The 23,414-nt window shown below is 40.2% G+C and overlaps 1 long non-coding RNA gene across 1 annotated transcript; it reads left to right on the top strand.

Annotated features, from left to right (window-relative positions):
- Window positions 1-1,429: 1,429 nt before the first annotated feature.
- On the top strand, window positions 1,430-19,848 carry LOC119498140. Its single transcript, XR_005209068.1, has 3 exons — window positions 1,430-1,441; window positions 19,164-19,172; window positions 19,773-19,848. It is a non-coding gene; the product is annotated as an uncharacterized LOC119498140 (long non-coding RNA).
- The last annotated feature ends 3,566 nt before the right edge of the window (window positions 19,849-23,414 follow it).

The following is a 23,414-nucleotide window of genomic DNA, read 5'->3' as shown; positions in this document are numbered from 1 at the left end:
TAGAATCATCTGAGTCTCTAGTCACGTTAGTCGTTCGTATCGTCAGCCCCGTTGAGTCACTTGAGTCACCAGTCACATGAGTCGCTAGTCAGCAAAGTTAACGTCAACCACGACCGTTTCCTAACCCTAACAAAGGATGTTTTGCCTAAACCTAACTTCCTGTGAAAATAGAAGTTTATTTTGAAAGGACACTATGCATGTAACAAGCGTATATTGACACATCATCCCCGGTTGGTCCAAAATGCAAGAGGGGTACCCTGTGCGTCAGTATTTGACGAGTTGGGAGTGAGAATCTGTTGGAATGCTACGGGTGCCATCCATCCATAAGGGTTTCCAAAATGAGGGAAGAAAAGAAAATTCAAAATGTATACATTTTACTATTTTTTACAAATACTATTTTAATACTACTGTTTTTGAAATATAGCATAACTACATAGCTTATTAAATAGGCCCTATTTTCTGGGTTGCCAGCACATCATGCACCCACCCATCCCCCCCAATGCGCTTAGAGTGAGCGAGTGACACTGACCGTGAAACGTGATAAGATTAACATCAGTAGCCTCAGATATACTGTATCATGGCCCTCTGGGGACCAGGAAAGAAAAAGAAGAGACGAGGAAGAAAAATGGCAAAAAAGACCGAGGTAATGTGATGAATGAATAGTTTATCTAGTAGTTACTGCTGCAGCAGAGTGCTACTAGCTTACATTGGATGATAGTAATGTTCGATTTATTTTGTGTGTTTTTTTTTGTTTTGTTTCTAAAATGAAAAACGATCTCAAAGACATAAAGCTATGCAGTTTATGTGTGAGTGTATGAGCTCAATGATTAAGTGTGGATTTGGCTGCGATGCAAGGGGCACCAGCTAAAATCTTGCCTAGGGCACCAAATTGGTCAGGGCCGGCTCTGTGGGGATTGATAGGGTTGATGATCAATACCAATGACTCACTGATTACTTTGGCAGAGTCACTACTGGCTTTCAAAACTCATTTTCCAGCTCATATTCTGTAATGGCGAAAACCCCACCAATCACAATGTCTCTTTTATCAGAGGCTCATGTAAGATGAGATCAATTCTGTGATGTGTCATGTCATCATGATCTCTGATAGAAGTAATTGAGGGATTACTTAGTATATTTTTAAAGCTCACTGCTTCTACAGGAAACTTAAATGGGTTTTGGTGTTTGTACTTTGTGGAACTATGCCCTGTACTGTTGTCCAGAAAGTTTGGAATTTGTTCTCGGCAACTTTTCCAACCCCCTGAGGTCAAAGTCCAGTACGTGCTTCTCAGCTTGCAGAGGTGAATTTTCCAGAGGCGACATAGGGTCACAGAAAACCTAGGGTTCTAATGGTGGTCAGAAGCTATAGCTTTCACTCTTGAGCAGAAAATGACGAAGCTTTCCTTGCTGCAGCTCTGCATGGGCCGGGCTGTGCAAGTCATCAGTCACGTAGGTGCGAAGGGGGTAAGGGTGGGCACATCCACACCAGGAATGAGAGCTGACTGATGGGTTATTGCAGTAAAGCTCTGTCACCGAGGCTAGCCATCCATTAACGTCAGTCCTACCAACTGAGCACTGGGTCCGGGGTCTGGACACTATTGCTATGGAGCATTTGATTTCACAGCACATTTAATGGCTGGCTCCACCATATGAACTACCGTAGCTCCTCTTAGATGTGCAATTCAAACATGCACAAAATGATAGCGAGCATATTGTAATTATAGTGAGAGAGAGAGAGTGTAATAGAGAGACAGACCCAAAAGTGGTACTGCCCTCAGCAATTTTAAACGTCAATAACTCTGTCCGTCCAGTTTTGTGCTAAAATCATGCTGATTGCACCAGATGAAAATTGAAGTGATTTTCTGTACAGGATCCATTATGTGTGATGACAGCATGTGCTGAAAAGTGAGTCTGAAGTTGCCTCAGGCTTTATACAGTAGATGTTCTTTATCAGACACTTGCAATTCTTCCTCCTATATGCCACCTCAAGGGCATACATACGGTACACTAACAATCAAATGCATCAAAAAGCAAATGAGTTTTTTTTTTCAGAAATTATAGTAGATTTATAATCCTTTTTAATCAACATAGCTCTGCAAATGTGGCCCCAGGAGATGGAGTCATTAGCCAACTCAACGCTCAAACTGATGCCTCAATAGACACAAAAACTGAGGCAGGATTTGGAAAGACAGCCTGATCGCACTAAAAGGCGACTGAATGACATTGTAAATTGCAAGTAATTTTGCGTGCAATAAGAACGCTGTACTTGCTTTTGGTGTGTCATTTGTACGCCATATAGTCTGTACACACCGCAATATAAATACGCATCAATATGCTATGCTCAGAGCTAGTGACGTAGAATAAAGGCTTTAAAAAATCTAGCCCGTGACAGGAGACTTTGGCCAATCACAGGTCATTTCAAAGAGAGAGAGCATTCCTATTGGCTGTTCATTCAATGGAGGCAGTTGTCACTATGTGCAATGAGAAGGTTTGCTCCGGCTGGTGGGCGGTGCTTGGTATTTCCTCAACTAATTTCAACATGGCTGCTGGGTCACAAACTTTCTCATTTTACAGCTAAACAGTACACTACAAGATGTCTCTGAAAACATTTGAGGCGAGAAATAGACATTACAGTAACAGAATATTGATTCATATTTGATCAGCGCTGCCTAGTTTGACCATTTGATGGGAGTGTGCGAGTGACTGACAGCTGCTCAGAGACGACATTGGTTGATTGGTTGTTTCCCTCAGTCTGTGAAATCTTGCAGATACCATTAGGAGCACCGGAGGACACATAGGCACATCATTTTTTCAGATTACGTGTCTCATGCACTACTGTCATGATATTGTGACCAATTGTATAAAAACTTTTTTTTAATCAAATTTGCTCAAATTCTACCCACTGCAGCTTCAAGTCAGTGACTGACACATTGTAAAAAAAAAAATGCTCCGTCATCTTCTAAAGACACTGTGCATACATAGTGGCATACACCAAATAGCATACTTTTTTTTTACAGTTTTTAAAAATGTTTTTTGTATTGATACTAATTACTATATTTCATAGCTATGACTTCTGTTTGATGTCATAAATTCAACTAACTACTCTCTTTGTTCTTACTGATCTTTCTCTCTGTCTTGGTTCCTTTTTAAGCTCCCTGTTTTCTTCTGCTTTGAATTCAAATGCACAAAAAGAGAAATAAATGTTTTCCCACCAAGGATTATTGTATAGAGGCAAAGGTATGACAGGCTATTTAGGCTGTAATTCATTTCATTTTCTTTCTCACACACACTCGCACAGACACAACTATACTCTCCACACACACTACCACAGTATACCCTCCTACATGCACAATCATACTCTTACACACACACTATAGTCTGGGCCATAAATCAGAATACTTCCTTAGAAACACTATCATTCTCACTTAAAGACACCATCATACTCTTACACATACACTATATTACTCTGTAGTAGTATATGCAATATGGGATAGTGGTGTGCACTGTATGAGATAAATTGCAGTGTATGTGAGAGAATGTAGTGGTGTGTGTGAGGAAGAATGATAGTGTAAGTGAGAGACAATAGCTGGGCGTGTGAATTCATATAATGATGTGTGCATGAGGCAGTATGATGATGATGAAAGACAAAATTAGTGTGTCTGAGAAAGAATGACAATATCAAAGACAACCATTGTGTTCTCACACGCAGAGCAGGATAATGTAAAGAGAGGGCCAATGATTGTATGTTTGAGAAATTATGATGGTTTATGTGAGAGGGAAGTGTATTGTGTGTCAAGGAATATAATTAAAAAAGAAGTTGATTGAACAGGAAGACAGTTTAAATCCTCATTCCCTGATTGGCTTTCAGCCTTAACAACAAAGCATGTACTTGCTAAGAGCACTGCTGGCTAAATTGGAGCTAAATTCACATAAAAACTCAAGATCAGTGGAAGTCACACAAAGATAGCTATGTTTTCATTTATTCAAGAGTACCTCCAACAATAAAGAAGTGTTCATCCTGGTCCAACCAACACATTCTCATCCACCACCCCTACTGCCCGCCCTTAGCGGATTTTCACACTATTAATACTACGTCACTTGCTCCGACCATTAACGCCGCGGGCGGGTTTACATTGCAGTTAGTTGAAAGCCTGGTTTGTCACAAACTGTCGCTAAAGGGGTACCTCCATGTGTCGGTTTCCGATACCGAGGGGTGCTGCCCAATCGGTGGTATTTGACGAGTTGGGAGTGAAACCGGGTTGGACTATAAGACTATAAGCATAGCTTGCTAATATTATGTACTCACGTGACTAACGACTCACATGACAAAATAAGTCAACGTTACTTTTAGTTTCAGACGGGACATGAACACCAGTCTCCTGGTTGAAAGTCTTGTGTTGGTTTGACCCATCCACCTCCCCTACCACCCGCCCTTAGTGGATTGTCACGCTATTAATACTACGTCACTTGCTCCGACCATTGAATAACACGGCATGTGGGTATACATTGGAGTTAGTTGAAAGCCCGGTTCGTCACAAACTATCCCTAAAGGCTGCCGCCGTACGTCGGTTTCCGATGCCGAGGGGCGCTGCCCAATTGGCGTTGCCCAATTGGCGCTGCCCAATTGACGGTGTTTGATGAGTTGGGAGTGAGACCAGGCTGGTCCAAGATACTTAATGAGCAAATTACCCACTCTTTGTACCTTGTAGTGAGCTGTTAAAAAATAGCTGTATGCTTTGGAATCAGCAACAGGAGGACATTGTACAGGCACAGACAGCAACTTGAAATCGGACCACTGACATTCACAGGAATGTCTGATGATGCCTTGACTGACATTGTTAGTGACATCCTTCAAACCACCTCAAATCCAGGTGAAAGGTACGTGTTAGGAGGCCTTCGATCACGCAACATCAGAATACAACATTGGCGTGAGAGACATTGCCTGAAACAGCTTGGCCTGTCTAACTGAGTCAAGCTGATTCCAAAGCATACAGCTATTTTTTGCCAACTCGTTCCAAGGGACAAACAATGGTCTTTTCTGCACCTTGCTAATCTTTCAGAGAAAACATAGAAAGAAAAACAGAATAAAAAACGGTGTACACAGTGCATAAACCTGTTTAACTGAAACATCCTCAACAGGGTATTGGAACAAACAGAAATTTCCTCTTGTGATTTTCTACCAAAACACTGTGTGTTAGCTATTGCAAAGTCCATACTCTCCCTTAAATCCGCATATGTGTCAAGCAGTGACAATTTAAGGCAGTTGATACAGGTGTTCGCCATGGGCCAGCAGCGTTTGGGGGCTGAAGGAATGATCACGCAGGAAATCAATTGATGCCTGAAGGGAGAAGCCAACCGGAGGGATGACACTTGGATCCTCTCAAAGGCAAAGCTTTTTACTTTGCTCTAACACACAGAAAGACAAGCAAAAACAACAACGAAAACAATGAGAATTTACAGCAATCAGAGTGGGAAATTAAAAGTAACATAGTACCATAGAAAACTCCAAAAATAAGGAATGAAAGACAAAGAACTAGAGAAAGGAAATTGGGAGATGACAATGATGTAAGGAAAGAAGGAGTGAAAGAATGAAAGGAAGCAAAGAGTAAAGAAGAGGAAGGGAAGAACGGCAAACAAATAAAATGGAGTAAATGGGAAAGAGAATACAAGATATAGAAGCAGATGAAGCTGACAAATTAGCCAGAGGCTGGCACTAAAGGAAAGTTTAGGGGATAACCAAAATCATTTAGTGTTATCCTCTGGGGATAATGAATATCTGTTACAATTGTGATGCAAACGTGACATTAGTGGTGTTGATTTATCCTGGAGCAATATTGTGTACACTTGGAGTGACCAACAGCATGGGACACAATGCTATACAGCAATATTTACCTTCAACATCCTGAAGGTCATCCCTCAAAAATGGCACAACAAGTTCCTCTGCCATTCTCGTGTTGCCTCTCACCTCAGACAGCCCGATCCATTTATTCAACAGTGAGTGGGGATGGTTTTAAGTATTAAGGGCATAAAACTGGCTGGATGCATTCAGATTATATATTGAACACCAAGGGAGATGAGATGAGAGACATGGGAAGACAAAAATGTTTATGTCTGTTTGAAATTGGAATTGGAATCTTTCATTGCATCACCAATGCAGAATAAGAGCTAGAAAATCTAAGATGTCATAAGAAATTAAGATGAAATTTGGAGGTTGAAAAACAAATTCTTTATTGAATTATGTTCAGATTTGCCAAACATAATCTCAAATCCAGTTTAGTCCAAAACTTTGTTAGCTATCAATCATTTTAGAGGAACCAGTTGAAAAAACTAAACTGAATTTATTGTTGTTTAATTTTTTTGGTTGTGTAATATGTGTTAAAGATGCAGTGGGTAGAAACGGAGCAAATGTGATTTAAAAAAAGTTATTTTTTATAAGCTATGCATGAGACAGGTAATCTGAAAAAAAATCATGTGCCTCTGTGTCCTCCGGTGTCCTCTGGTGCTCCTAATGGCATCTGCAAGATTTCACAGACCAGAGGAAACAACCAATCAGAGCCGAGCTGGAGTCTGCCGTCTCTGAGCAGCTGTCAATCACTCGCGAACTCCGATCAAACGGTCAAACTAGGCAGCGCTGATCAAATATGAATCATTATTCTGTTACGTTAATGCCTATTTCTCGCCTCAGATGTTTTCAGAAACATCCTATAGTGTACTGTTTAGCCGTAAAATGAGAAAGTTTTTGACCCGGCAGCCATGTTGAGATCAGTACCAAGGAAATACCAAGCACCACCCACCAGCCGGAGCAAACTTTGTCACAACAGAATATTAATTCATATTTGATCAGCGCTGCCTAGCTTGACCGTTTGGTTGGAGTTTGCGAGTGATTGACCGCTGCCTGTTGAATGAACAGTCAATAGCTTTTATAGACCAATAGATTTTTTTAAAGCCTGAAAACAGAGCCATGATTAGGTGCAGAAGTCTATTTTTCTCTGAAAGGTTATCATGGAATTTTTGCCCAATGATGCCAAAATGATTCTGCCTACTGCAGGTGTAATTGTTAGAATCTAGTAGTTGTAATGTGTGCAAATAGCTTGTTTTACAGCTTACTTTTGTTACGTGTGGCCCTGCATGTGCACACTGTTTGGGGGCGTGTTTGTTGTCTCTCCTCTCTCTCTTCCTACCCTCCACCTGCCTCTTTTTCAGTAGGAGTGAAGCACCTGAAACTGATAGCTCATCAGGGAGAAAGAGAAGGCCTGGAGGAGGAGTGTGTAAATAGTCACAGACAGGCCGGCCGCCCGGCCAGCCGGCAGCACAGTTCTGGAGACTTCTGTCTCTGTTGTTTTTTTTCCTTGAATGTTTTGTTGCCAGCACGGCTGAAAGTTATTTTAGTTTCTAACTTTAGTTTCACTGGTAGTTCAGTATTCGTGTTTTCTTTAGTCTTAATTCCCCTCTAAATTTAGGGGGATGATCTGGGTGCGACGGCCCACTGCGTGGCTGGCTCAGTGACTTCCCCATTCTTTTGTTCTTTTTGGCCAGGATCTCCAACCCCTTTTGTTTGTTTTCTCTTACCTCTACTTTCCTCCAAGTAACTGGTTCTTGGTGTCCTTGATATGTTTCAGTCTCTATTAGAGCCTGTTTTAGATAGGCCAAAGTACTTTACAGACAGTTATGAGTTATTTTTACATACTTGTAGGCCTAGTTGATAGGGAACACAACGTCTCTTGTTCAAACATGTTCAAATGTTTTATTCTTTTTGTATATGTGCAGTGAAAAGTGGCAGCAAATATTGTCCAGCCCTAGTTATTTATTTTTTTAATCATATAACAAAAATCTAACTAATTTGGTTCCAAACAATAGTGTCACACAAACCCTTCAAATGAACCGCAGACTCTGTGGACTAGCTGAAACACGAGTGTCTTGAACCAGCACATCTCTGTCTTATGCATTTCAATGCCCAGAGACACCCAGCATTTACTTGGTAATATAGCAGTGGCTCTGTGGCGTGTAACAGACACATTGTGCATTCTGACACCTACAAACAAAAGAAAAAGAAGCAATACATTTGCAGGATATTTAGGCAAACAAGAATGCAAACAGTATTATGTGTGAGAAATCTGCAGCCTCCCTTTTGACAAGAGCATTACTGCGCTGCTACTAAATAATGCCACACACTTATGCACACATCAAACTGAGGCCTGTACTACGAAGCGAGTTCAACATACCCAGGGTATCTTCTTGTTATCGGGCTTAACTAACCCTAACAAATGGATCCCGCTAAACGGTCCTACGACGGTGTTTATCAGCTCGGTAAGTCAACCCAGGGTTTCTCAGTCTGGCTACGAGCGTGTTCACATGAACGGGGCGGTGTATGCAGCATATGACCAATCACAGATATGGACAAGTCCACAGACTTGCAGACAGACTGGCAAATGGCATATTTTACAAAGCAAGAGCAAACTATATAAGACAAATACAAAGTGCTAAATGCGTAAATTAACAGACTTATTAATTTAATGGAATACTCAAAGGTCAGATACAGTCGTCTAGATATGAAAAGCTTTTAAAAGTACAATGTATGAATGGATTACACTCGATTATGCCCATTAATAAGGACACGGAGTGTGTGACTATTTCAACCTTCTTTCAGCTTTCAGCTGCGTACCCGTCTCCGGCGGTGTGAAACAGGCGCAAGAGCAAGTAGAAAAATAAATATAAAAACATAATTCAAAGCGGTAAAAACCCTCAGCATAAAGTCAGCTGTCCTTTCTGCATTTGTCAGTTTAACCTGTGTTGTTTTTAGCCTGGATTATGACTTAAATGTCTTCATATGTGTGTAATATTATCATATGATCCAAGCACCAAGCTTTGATTGGTCAGTAGGCGGTGTTTTCATACGAGTTGATCTCTTGGAACAAAACCTGCTCCGGAGCAAGTTAGCTGTTCAGCATAAGTTACCATGGCGATCTACCCCGGTAAGAAGGGATCCACCTTTGAAGGACGGAAAACTCAGAGTTAACCCGGAAGTTACCTCGCTTACCACAAATCCTGCTTCGTAGTACAGGCCTCTGGTTGATCATAACTCTGCCTGTTTATGTGGGACACCTCAGATTACTGACGCTCATTAATCCTCTGCATCATGGCATCCTTTACAACTATTTTACCAACAGTGGAATTTTATCTCTTACTCTTGAAATGCACTACAATAATTTACCATATAATGTCACCATTTACGACGTGAGATGCAGTAGAATTAGGAATAAAACGGCGTTGGGCTGATGTGGTCGTATAAACCACTCCAGCAAACAATTTGTTTCTATTATTAGTTTCAATTGTGGTTGTACTAATTACAATAATTGTAAAAACTTCACTATCTCCCTTTGGCAGAAAACTAGTGGTTCTGTGTGTTCACAACATGCCACTCTGCTCCGTCCAGACAACAATATGATTTCCTGAAGAAGTTTTCCTCCATTTGTTGAGCTATTGTTGCTTCACTGATTGGCTCAGCTAATTCAGTTCTGTGAGTGGATGAGCTATTAAACTAGGGGCCCATACAGCGATAACTTGTTGGAATCATTGAGCTGTAGCCATCACACATTAAATGTAAAATGCACTAAAGATTTGCACATTAAAATGTACCTGTTTTTAAGTGGAAGACCACCATAAACAAGGATTACAGCAATGGCATATCTAGCGATGAAATGGAGATCTTCTTCTAAAGCTGCAAAAAACGTTGCAATGGGCTGGTTCGATTGAGTAAGGGTCTTCCACCTGCTACTGAGGCTCCTGACGGTGTATTAAATTAATAAAGTGTAAAATTGCCAATATGTCTTGTTTGTCCCTTGTTACTGATAGAGAGTTCAATCATCCAATCCACCAAACAACTCCACCAGCAGGAGAATACACTGTTTAGCATTGGCAGAGAATTTTGGCAAATCTTACTTGGGCGCTACCCACATAATCAGCTGTGCTGCTCATCCCACAAATGCATGATCCTTACAAGTTGGACATCATTGTGAAGGTTAATAAACAGGCTTTCCAACAATATATATAAAATACAATGCCAATTAGCATTATAACAACAGAGAAATAATCGACCAAACACAAATTTCCAAACTTTTTTTTCTGAGTTTATATGAAAAGTTGTTGCTGGTCGGAAATTCACAAGAGGAAAACTTTAATGTCGGCGTGCAAGTGAATGCAGCAGGAGATGATGCTCCCAGCTGCTGCCCTGTGCAGACAGGAATGCTTACTGTTTTTCTCCCAGCCCCAGAAGCTTTCTGTGCAGCCTGTTCCAGTCTCGGCCGCACACAATGATGCTAAAGACCTTCAAGACACTTTAGGATGTCTTGCTGACACCTGCCTCCTCAGTTTGTATCACCACTGCACTGAGTCAAAACAAGACCGACCAGGCAAGCCTAGGTGAGCTGGAACACGACAGATTGCAACAGTCAAAATTTGGAGGGGGCGCTCGTATTCCCCCTCAATATTGAAAGTATTAGAATTGCCCTCCGCTCCGTGCTGTCTGTGGCTGGCCCTTGTTAAAACTCAAAAGCCTAAATAAAAAAATTAAACAAAGAAAAACTGGCCCTCATAAAACCTGCCCTCTGGGAAAATTCCTGAGCTTCCCGATTGCCAGTCGGCCTCTGGTACCACCGCATGCAGCTGGTGTCAATTTTATTTTTTTCACCGCCACTGACTGCCACTGTACTGTACTGTTATTGTCTCTAAAATAAACGTTTATGCAATAGTATAATGTGTGTATAAAAATATAGTTCTTTGTGTTCATTTGAATATTGCTGTGTGTGGGAGAGCATGATATATAAATAAAGAACAGTATGATTGTACATGAAAGAGGGTATAGTGGTGTACGTGTGAGATTATAATGTGTGATGTGTGTGAGACCAAGAATGAATCATCACTCATGGGGCCTCTCATAGTAATAGTCTAACGGCATCTCATAAAAAAACATGTACAGGCTGTTTATAAATTAAAAAAAATCCTTCTATAGTATGTCTTCTTATAGTACCATGCCCCTACGGCTTTATCACCAACTCTCCCTCAACACAGCCCCTAAAAAGTAATGCTGACACCTAGCTAATGTTCAGACAGAAAAAAAAAAAAGAAAAGCTGCTTTCAACCAGCACGGCACATAAATGTAAATTACAGTTTGTCAAAGACAAAGTCATGCAATGTGAGATATGCCAAAGTAACTGTTATTTACATTTTGGTGTCATGTTAGCCTCAAAATGTTTAAGCCTATGTTATAGGAGGTGAAATCAGACTGAGGCTGGATGACAGTGAACAGTCTGCATTTGTATTGCTTAGAGAGACATTGACAGTGGGAATGAAAACACATACTGTTGAAAATATTAGACATTGTTTATTGAATGTTTTTTTTCCTTCATGTTCCTATGCCATCCTGCTTTACAAACCCAGGCATGCACAGGAAAAGTATTGTGGGTGTTATTTTATTATTGAGACGTTTTCCCAAGGGACGTACTGGAGACGTTTGGGAGGACTGAAGGAAAATGAAAAATGCTAAAATTCTAGTTTATGAGATTTTTTCATTCAAGTGAAATGAATAAGTAAAGGAAACAGTGCCCTTGTGGTTTAGGGGTTGGGAAAGAAGAATATCAAAGGTCAGGGTCATAGTCGTATTGCATAGCCAGACCTAAAGATCTGGCTCTACACATTAACATTCTGATACTATAGAAAAAAACGCTCTGGCTTGTATATGTATTTCTTTAAACCAATCACAATTGTCTCGGGTGGCGCTAAGCAGAGGATGCAGCTATGGTGACCTTGCAAAATAGATAGCGCAGATAGAGGAAGGTGCCGTGAGAAAAACACAGCTAATGGCAGACTTTACTCAAAGTCTACATCCGGATAGTTAGACTAAGGCCATACTGCTTCTGCCTCTGATGTCTGCTTGTTAGAAAATTATCATAAAAAAACTGACAGTGTTATTTCAACACATTCTCATACCAACTCGTCACATACTGACACTTTGTCAGGACCCCATGGTGTCACTTTCTAATGCACTGGGTAGCTGAGCGTGTCAAACTATGAAGCTCCACTACGGTCGCAGTAAACATGTGGTTAACTTTGTGAATTCAAACTGAAACACTTACTTAGGTTTAGGCAACAAAACCACTTAGTTAGGTCCAGGAAAAAAAACATAATGGTTTGGCTTAAAGGTATAATGTAGCCGTTGTTGGTTGCTATTTGTAAACACACCGCATTCAAAGTTAGCCACACCTCCACAGCTCAACGAGCCGAGAGGGAGCAGCTATTTGGTGACTGAAGAGAGGGAGCGGCGTTAGTGAGAACAAAGCAGTGGATCAGAGAAATAAAATGTTATTTTCTAATTGTTTCATGGTGTTTACGTTCTAAAAAACAAATAAACACACAACAAACTCCGCTCAACTCCGCATAATCCTGCAGGAAGGTGCTGAGGGGCCAGGTTTTGAATGAATGCAGGCTTCCTGTCTGCTGGTTGTGGCTCAGCGCTGCTCTCATCAAAATACAGACAAACACCGATCATAGCTGCACTCTCATTACAGAAGCAGGGGGGATCATTGGGCACATGCACATAACACAACCCATTCCCATCTGTAAAATACGGCCACTTTGTATCTAACAGAGCTAAACTTCTGCCTCGGTATCAGACGCCGAGGGGTGTGACAAAGCGGCGATATTTGACCACCTGAAGGGGCTGCACACCCTGCACGCTGTTATTGGCTGGGGGTTTTACCCCCAAGTGTGGCACAAAGGCTGTTTGCAGACGCCCAGAAGAGTCTCGAGTAAAGCAAAAGAAATAAGAAAAGAGAAAATACAGGCAGACGGCAGGGTATATAATACTGACACCACCACACACTTCTAGTGAGGCATAAGTGATGATTGAGAGGGATGATTTTTGTATCAGTCCAGACATTGTTTCGTCGTTACTTCTTGCATATTATAGCTTTAAAATTAGTTTGTAAAGTGAAACTTAATGTTGTGAAAACAAACAACACATTGTTGGTTTCACAGGGGTCACAAACCGCAGTCTCCCGAATGAAAGCCCTGTGTTTGTTGGAGTTCTACACTTTATACCCTATGATATCACACATTTGAGTTCTAGCACTCTAGTTTTAGGATTTGTGAGAGAGTTGTTCATGTTTACGAATATTTTATACCATAGGAATAACTTTTTTCAGATTAACATTTTTAAAATGGGCGTAGTTCCCCTTTAAGGACCTCAAGCTCCTCTTGCCAGTTTTTTCTTTTCGTTAATTTTACTTTGTGTTCCTGCTGACTGTCGGTCTCACTGTGATTTCCATTCTATGGAAAGCAGTTGCACTCTCTTGACTCCATCTTGGTCTGTCCTTTGTTGTCCTGTCAGAGACTCTGTGCTTAATTGTTTAGATTAAAGCACTTTCTAATTAAATGTACACCAACTCCATCTGAGAAAGGCATTTTGATTATATAGCAGTGGCCTGTATAATTCGAGGTCTTCAAAAGGAAATGGATTCTCTGACTGGCTCTCCCAACCTGTTTTATTCAATATATCTCAAGAGAATAAAAAAACTAATTGAGAAGAAAAGATCAACCATGATGTTCAGCACACTGATTATTTCTCCCCTGCTGTGAGTGAGTCTGTATGCTACAGTATGCTTGCTGTAAAATAAAGTTAGTCCTACTGTATGTCCAGGCTTAATGTGACTTCTCTACATGCAAGCTGAACCGTCAAGTTAGAGTGAAAAATAACATGTTTTTCTTGGATGTTTGTGGCTCATTACACTTAAGCCTGGGGACAGTAATCTATGAGATTACAAATAAGTGGGCCCTACTGCTGGAAGGCAGGATCTGTGCCTTTTTGCGTGGGGAGAGGGAATTTGGCAGGCGGCTGTCAAGCCAGTGGATCAAAGTCCTTTTCCCACTGCAATGGCTCATCACAACAACAGAGAGAGAGAGAGGGAGAGAGGGAGGAAGAGAGAGAGAGGGAGAGAAAAAAAGAGGGAGAAAGAGAGAGAGAGAGAGAAATGAGGGAGGGAGACAGAGATAAAGGGAGACAGAGATCTTGGAGGAAGACAGCTTATGCCACTCATAGTTGGCTTACTGTGCACACTTGCTTCACATTTTAGATCCAAAGCCCATACTGAGCAAAGCTCAATAAAGCACTCAAGTCAGCAGGGGAGACTAGATGTGCTGTCAGTGTCAGTACATCCAAATGGATCGTGACAGTGACACATGAGCGCGTACAGAAGCAATGTCTCCATGCAGAATATGAAAAGGATGTCAACATTTGGAGATGTTGCGGTTAAAAAACTGTACCAAACTTTTAAGATGTATCTCTACGGAGAAAATTATAGTAGGCCATACTGCTGTAAGCGTACTGTAGCCATGTTGAGGACTGAAATCATGATGTTTGTGTTCCTATGTTAGAGTTCAGAATAGGTATTTTGAGGAATTAAAAGTGCTCTATAATGATATGCAGAGCATTAATATAGCAGCAAACAACTATTTATAGATAGATATAGAGGAGTAATTTCTACCTGAGCAGAGAATGAAGTCTCTCTCCCTCTGTGTGTGTTATAATCAGAGCTTGTCCGTGCTTTATTGACATAGCCGGGCCGGTCATGCATGCTTTTAGTACATGTTTGTTAGTGGTGAAGGAAAAAATGTTACCATACAATATTTTGCATGACAATATTGTATTGATACACAGACATCAAGTATCAATCTTTTATTATATAAACTATTGACCTCTTAACAACAATCCAATGGCTCAGTCTTAAAGCTGAGTGAAGATACTTACGTATGAAACTAGAAAACCCAAGAAATCCATTGGTACCATTTCATGTTAGCTTGTTGGGAAGAACGCTAAATAATGCTCCAAAGTTTTGGCGAGGAAAAACTGGCATGACCATTTTAAAAGGGGTCCCTTGACCTCTGACCTCAAGATATGTGAATGAAAACTCTGAGATGAACAGAGTGAAAACTGTATCTTATTAGATAAAACAGATGTTGACAAACTGCATAATTTGCAGTTGAAAAAACGTGATAAATTGCAAGATATTGCAATATACTGTACAGTATCCTATCGCAATACTCAGCATATCACAAAATTGCAATAAGATTGTATTATGACTTAAGTATCATGATAATATCATATCTCAGCTGTCGCCATGTTCAGAGCCGTGCAGAGGCAATAGCTCCAAATTTCACATTTAGCTCCTAAAGCACACAAAAACAACCTTGCTTACTGTTTCATATTTCACATCACACCTTCTCTCAGAGGGAGTACACATGTAATCCATGTACTCTCCACGCTGCAACAGCCTCTGTGCTCTCTCAGAATCCTTTTTCTCCCCTCATGCACCAAGGAGTGCATGTAAGCATAAAATTCTGTGTCTGGCTACAGGCGTTTTCCATGTGACTTGATATCTGTGGACGTTAGAATAATGCCCCAGCCTAGAAAGGAAAACAGATTTATGCAGACAAAAACAGAACTTCAATTAAACAGGGCTTACTACACCTACAATTGAGGTGCCCTTGAGCAAAATACTTTATCCCATATTGCACCGATGGAGCTGCACAGTGGTCAACCGACACAATCCCTCGCAAACAGCAGTGCGATGCCGGCTGTGGATCGCTCAGCTGCGACTCCTTAATCGAAAGGAGCAAGAGATAACATCCATCACAGAAGCGTTGGTAATAATGCAAGAGAAAATAATGGCCTTGTTGCATATCGTAACATATTCTACATGTTTAATTACTCCTCTCACACACACCTATATTTGGACATTCAATCGAGAAGTAATATCTGCAGTGCCTGGCTGTCACAGTTCTCTCTCTCTCTCTCTCTCTCTCTCTGCGTCTCCGTCTCTCTCGGCATTCATTATTAATCAGAGAATGTTCTTTTTGGTTTCATGATCGCTTTGATAATCAAGGTTGCTGATAGAAGAGCACACATTCAAAATTGATAGTTTGAGCATGGACTACTCGAGGGACAAAAGTGTTAATTAATTAAGTAAGGTGAACAGAAAGTGCTCGGGCTGTGCTCGGAATTCTGGAGCCCCTGGAGATTTTACAACAGACCCCCCCTGAAGCATCAGTCATAGTGGATTATGAGCATCCACCACCAATAGGCGATTCTTTTATACTATATTTTTATCTTCATTATCATCACGTGTGATCACACATCTTTGGCGTCATTGGGCAAAAATTCCATCAAAACCTTTCATTATATTGTAATTGAATTGCTACCCCTGGGTCGACACATTCTCACTCTCAACTCTTCAAATACCGACATTGCAGACCGACGCACAGGTACCCCTCTTATGTTACTTTTGCATGGACCAGGGACGACGTGTCAATTTACGCTCATTAAATGCATAGTGTCAAGTTTCAAAATAAACTTCCATTTTCACAGGAAATTAGATTTAGGCAACACGACCACAGGTAGGTTAAAGGAACGGTCATGGTTGACATTAACATCACGGACTAAGGACTCACGTGGCTAGTGACTGACATGACTGATGACGATGAGTAACCTGACTAAAGACTGATGTGATAGATTTAGTTTCACACGGAACACGAACACTGTCTCCTGGTTGAAAGTCTTGTTTGACCAATCCACCACCACTCCTGCCAGCCCTTAGCGGACTCTCATGGTATTAAAGCGTCAGTAGGCAGTAATGTTTTGTCACCACTGGGAAAAACTTCCATAATAACCTTTCAGCATATTGTAATTCAAGTGCTCTTAGAGAAATCTAAACTTCTTCACCTCCTCATGGCTCTGTTTTCAGCCTTTAAATAATCTAGCCCGTGACGGGAGACTTTGACCGATCTCAGGTCATTTCAGAGAGAGCGTTACTATTGAGCGAGAGAACACACTTGAGCCAAAATATACATGAGTTTTGAACAAGCATGCCTACTCGACATGCAAACAACTGCATCTTGTTAATGTGCCACTCAGCGTCCTTAACTCCTCTTCCAGTGTACCTGCTGTTCCGGCATCAAGGTGTAAATTACGCCCGGCTAATGGGACATGGCTTCTGATGAAAAAACATCTTGAGGTCACAACACAAAAAGCCTACACAGCAACTGAAAGCCAAGTTGATATATTTCATGAACAGTGGGAAAGGCGCCCGTGGGCACAAACAGATAAAGAAAGCCGTGAGATTGCACCAAATGTGTGATCGATGGAAGAGACGCCAATTTCATGGGTGCCACGAACGCCTAGCAAAGTGTGCAGCCGTTTTATGAATAAAAGAAACAAATAAGCTGTGAACATGATCTTTACGAGATGAGCTCAGTTTGAAAATAAAATAAATGTTTCATTGTTGAAGCATTGTAAGTATCACTAGCTCTGTCAGTATATACACCTGCTTCAGAGTTAGACCTCTACACCTCTCTTAGATTAGACTTCCAGCTCAAAGCAACAGGAGACTGGATGTCCTTGGACAAGCCAACAAATAAACACAAATCCAAGGAGGCTTCAAGCTTAAGTGCAGGGAGGATGGTGTACCAGATGCACCCAATGACTTCAGGAAGAATGACAAGTCCACTGACAGATGAGATTAAGAGGGTAATGGAGGATATTGTACATTGCACCATTGAATATGTGCAGCCTTGAGAAAGCTGAAAGAAGTTATCTGTACAAAATGTCGTATTTGGTCATCAGTGGAACATGGGTGCAGGGGTTGAGGGTGCTACAGCACCCCCTGTTTTTTTTTTCTGTAGTCCTATTGTTTAACTGCAATGGAAATTATAAACTATACTGTATATTAGGGCTGTCAATAGATTAAAATATGTAATGGCAATTAATTGCATGATTGTCCATAATTAATCATGATTAATTGCAAATTAATCACACATTTTGTATCTGTTCAAAATGTACCTTAAAGGGAGATTTGTCAAGTATTTAACACTCTTATCAATATCGGAGTGGGAACTATGCTTGCTTTATGCTAATATATGTATATATTTATTATTGGAAATCAATTAACAACACAAAACAATGACAAATATTCTCCAGAAACCCTCACAGGTACTGCATTTAGCATAAAAAAATATGCTGCTTTGACTTTACTTGCCCAAAACTGCATGTGATTATCATAAAGTGGGCATGTCTGTAAAGGGGAGACTCGTAGGTACCCATAGAACCCATTTTCATCCACATATCTTGAGGTCAGAGGTCAAGGGACCCCTTTGAAAATGGCTATGACAGTTTTTCCTCTCCAAAATTTTGAGTAAGTTTGGAATGTTATTTAACCTCCTTGTTGACAAGCTAATATGACATGGTTGGTACCAGTGGATTCCTTAGGCAGTTTCATTAGATACCAGTATCTTCTCTCTAGTTTTAAAACTGAGACAACAATTTGTATGAGTTCGTTAAGGAAATTAGTGGCGTTAAAACAGATTTGCGTTAACGTGTTATTATCGCGTTAACTTTGACAACCCTAAATTCAACGAAAGAAAGTTTTGTTTTTAAGTTTTTTGGGCATTATCTATAGTAATAATAATGGTCCAAAATGATGTAAAATTGCATACTTAAATAGTAAAAATACTTTCAAATTCTCCAACATCTGCACAGCACCCTAAGCCCTTTAAAAACCCTGGGGTAACTTGATAAATAGTGAAAATGTTATCAATAACTATTAATTATAAATCATCCATTCAAATTAAAGTAAAAAAACGTTGATGTCATTATATAAACTGATTGACTTCCAGCGGCCCTGAGTGGAGCGTACCTTTATGCTGAACCTGTCCAGCCTGTACCCCGCCCGACTCTCAGCCACAGTCAGCTTCAAAGGATAAGTGGGTATAGCTAATATATGTATGGAATGAATACTGTAGGTGTTTTTGGTCAAATAACACTATATTCACAGCTTGAACAATTTCATATTCCTATTTCCAATTTTAGAGGGGGCTATTTGTCCCAAAGAGGATGTACTCAACAACACTATAATCACAGACTGAATGCAGTAATAAGGAAGAAGACTGCAAGTGACTGCAGTGGTTTCAGAAGAAAAAGTAGTTTCAGAAATGATGTTTGTTGGTTGTATTTTCAGTAGAGCTCGAAATGTACCTCACTCTCAAACGTCCTCAAGGACACTGTGCAACAAGTGTGCAATTTGTTAGGCAGTTAAGATGCAGGATGCTGACTATACCAGCAGGGTTTAAAGGTCTAGGAACTCCAGTGCTATGTTTTTGTTTACAGGTTACCAACACTGAGTTCTTTTTGGGGAGGAAAAAACAATGTAGTTGTGAGCAAAATGAAATGGAGTGGAGAAGCTTGAACTGAAGATGAGTCATAAGCAAAAAAACAACCAAAAAGATCTGTTTGTAGTAAATAAAGAGATATCAGTTTCCTTTTCTTAAGATGCACAGCGTGAGGGAAAAAAACATGTCAGTGTTACTGCTTCTCAAATTGTTTGTAGTGAATGATAAAAGATAAGTAGTACACCTCGTATGCATGTGTTTTAATAATAAAAGATAACAGGTGCCGCTGCTCTTCTGAATCATATCTCAGTGTGTGAGGCAGCATAAAGTTTTCCCTTTGTCCTTCCCGAGAGAACAAAAGGGAACTCATAAACCAAGAGAAAACTCATAACCCTGAGAAAAGAAAACCAGACCAAGTTGGTTCCATCCGTATTGAGCCAGAGGGGCTGTATCCACAGTCCTCACAGGCTAGTCCTTTTGGTAAGTCAAAGGGACAGTTAAAATGTCCAACAACTTAATGAAATACTGTTGGTGCAACATTTTCAAAAAGTAGACTTTAAAAGAGACATATCACGCTCATTCTCAGGCTCATACTTGTATTTTAGGTTTCTACTAGAACATGTGTACATGCTTTAATGTCCCACAAAACACATTGACATTTTGGATTTACAAGAGACAAAGAGTTTCCCTGATTTTACATTGGAAATCAAAGTACATAATGACCCAGTCACAGTCAAGTTGAATCCAAGCTTTTATACTAATCGGAATCATCCCATTTTGGTCTCCTAAAAATGTCTTATTCAGCGTTTGGTTGTACTACACTTCAAGTTGCAAAAACAAACATGACGTCGGCCATATACCAAGATGGTGACGGCCAAAATGCCGAACTCAATGCCTCAAAACGGCAGTCCAGAAACCAATGGTTGACGTCACTGTGACTGCATCCACCTCTTATATACAGTCTATGGTTTCATCATTCTGAGGAATGACCTACTGTAAATATGCTCTTCACTGATATAAATGCCTGATTAAGAGATGCCTCTGTGTGCCTACCCTACGGCCATGAACTCAGACATCAGGGGTGCTTATTTGCATATGTTTCTCGCAAATGAGTATTCCTGCACTCCAAGAAATAAATCACTAAGAGTCATGCAGCACCATTTTGTTTGCATAAACATTTAAACCGTCTGTACTACAGGATGGTTACTGTGAGTCTGCCCGCTGTGGTTGGCAGCAAGATATTCAGAGAGAAGACGAACGTTGGGTGATGACCTGCTACACTTGCCTGTATGTCACTTTTAATTGGATGTCAGTCTGTCAATAGAGTGTGAGCTAAGTGAAGAAGAGTGTAATTAGAGATCATTAACTATGTGTAATTCCCAGATTTACTTGGTAGGTTTAGAGGGCTAATATACGGTTAGACTGCTGATTTCAGTAAATAAAGAATTCAGGTTAAAGCATGCACAATTAATTAACATTACATTCATTTTCTGTGTTGCTTTTCACCGCTCAACAGACGAGTTCTATTAGAGTACAGGCATAGTGGAGTGGAGGCTGGCACCTAATCTGGATGGGTGGGTCTCGGAGGTCCCGTGAAATTCCTGTGAGACTCGAAAGCTATCTGTTATCATCATCAGAAAGATGAGGAAGATGAGGGACGTCCAATGCAGAAGTGTAACATTTGAAAGTGTTGCCTATATGTTTTGTAGACTTGGAGTAGAAGCTTTGTAAAAAAGCATCATGGGAAATAATAACTTGTGAGTGAAACAGGAGAGGAGTGACAGGTTCAGGATGAGAGGAGATTGGCTAACAAAAGTTAGAGCTGGTGGGAATAAAGAAAGGAAAATAATTGGCAAGAGAGGAAGGTATTACTCCCGTGTTACCTTCTTGTGCATAGGTGTGAAGATTGTACGTTATCAGTATTGGTGTATTTTCTATATGTGCTGTGCAGCAATACATAAACATATTACACATAGCTATTATTTCTTTGAATTGATTCATGAGCAATTAGTGATATCATCTCATTTACGGTTTATTTTTATCACAATGGCTGCTTTCCTGTGGCCACCGGGGGAGAATGTGGTAATGAGCAGATGGTTAGGTGCGCCCAGGTGACGGCACGACAAAAAGATATGTGCATGTCAACACGTTGCTTGGATGGAATTGGCAACACTCCAGCCTTCGTGATGCCTTGGGTCTTGTGATTAATTGATGTATGACTAACAAAGCCTTCAGCTTGAGGTCCCATGAAAGAGCTCCTCACAGCTAAGGCTGCTGGACTGGGTTTATTGGAATATTTCTGCTGATCTTGGAAACTAGACTGTGACAGAGGATTCCAGTTGTAGTCAAAGGGACAGCTTGCTTCTTTTAATATAAGAGAGAGGGAAAGAGGTAGAGGGTAAATGCACAGAAATATATACATATACTTAGATAAATGTGTGCATGGAACTAAGCTACACAATTATTAATGGTGCTGCAAACAATAAACGTTTGCAGGACTTTCATATTCGTAGTCAGTTTTTTAAAGTCTATGGAAAGTCAAATATTAGGGCTGTCAAAGTAAACACGTTAAAGTGAATTCATTTTAATGCCACTAATTTCTTAAGGACCTTCATCAGGACATTGATGTCCTGATGAAGGTCCTTGGACATTGATGTCCTGATGAAGGTCCTTGTTGACCGAAACGTTGACTAATAAAGCAGAGAAAAGTGTAATTTCTTTTTTAAAAGTACATATTGGAGGGGATCTACTCCCAGCACCACAAACAATTTTGAGAATGTGCATGTTTTCCTCTCCTTGAAATCATATGAAACTAGAACCTCAGGATTCCATTGGTAACAACCATGTCATACTAGCTTGTGGCTAAGGAGGTAAAAAAACGCTCCAAACTTATGCTAAATTTTGGCAAGGAAAAACTGTCATTGCCATTTTCGAAGGGCTCCCTTGACCTCTGACCTCAAGATATGTGAATGAAAATGAGTTTTATGGGAACCCACGAGTCTCCCCTTTACAGACATGCCCACTTTATGATGATCACATGCAGTTTGGGGCAAGTCATAGTCAAGTCAGCACACTGACACACTGACAGCTGTTGTTGCCTGTTGGGCTGCAGTTTGCCATGTTATGATTTGAGCATATTTTTTATACTAAATTCAGTACCTGTGAGGGTTTCTGGACAATATTTGTCATTGTTTTGTGTTGTTAATTGATTTCCAATAATAAATATATGCATAGGTTTGCATAAGGCAAGCATATTTGCCCACTCCCATGTTGATAAGAGTATTAAATACTTTAAAATACATTTTGAACAGATGAAAGATGTGGGATTATTTTGCGATTAATCACAATTAAATATTTTAATTGATTGACAGCCCTAAAAAATGTTTTATCTATTCTTTTGTTATTATACTGTTGTCTTGCACCAACAAAGGCAAAGAAAATTCCTAGTGTATACCTCTTACACCTGGCAATAAACACCATTCTGATTCTGATTCTGATATATATCTTCATTATAACAACTTCCATAGGTCAAAATAGGGCGCCGCTGTAGGGTTAGGGTTCAAAAGATTTTTATTTTCATAAATATAAACATAAACTGTGTTTATTATAATATAAATACACAATTGGTCCCTGATATTATTGGCTTAAAAGTGTTTAGACAATTTCACTACAATTTACACTTTTATTTACAAATAAGTGCGGCCGGGCTGATAAAAAAGTGTGAGAAAGAGAGTTACTGGGTTGAAAAGTGTATTTCTTTCTTTTTTCTTTCTTTATTTCCTTATTTATTCCTTCATTTGTTACACAATGTAGAAAATGAGAAAGGGCGCCCACCGGCATATATTTTTTAAAATTAATTAATTTTTTAAAGGGCAACCAGCGCCCCCCAGAAGGTTTTGCACCCTACACGACCGCCTATAGGGCCTATATCTTAACTGGCCCTTTGTCAAAGCACTTTTGCATATGGCACTGATGTTTTTTTTCAGTTTATGTTTATGCAAATACAGCAGCCATTTGCAAGCCTGTTTTCACATTTTTCAGGTGGGCAATCCTTTCATAAAAATGTCTTAATTGTCTAACCTGTCAATATTTATTTGTTAAAAAAGCATGACTCCTATACTAGATTGTCACAATGTACGCAAGCAAATGGTAAAAGCCACGACTAAGTTGCTGAAACATTACAATTACTCAGCCGGGAAGCCGAG

The sequence above is a fragment of the Sebastes umbrosus genome, chromosome 1 (assembly GCF_015220745.1).
Source record: "Sebastes umbrosus isolate fSebUmb1 chromosome 1, fSebUmb1.pri, whole genome shotgun sequence".
NCBI lineage: Eukaryota > Metazoa > Chordata > Actinopteri > Perciformes > Sebastidae > Sebastes > Sebastes umbrosus.
This window is presented reverse-complemented; position numbering and strand designations above follow the sequence as displayed.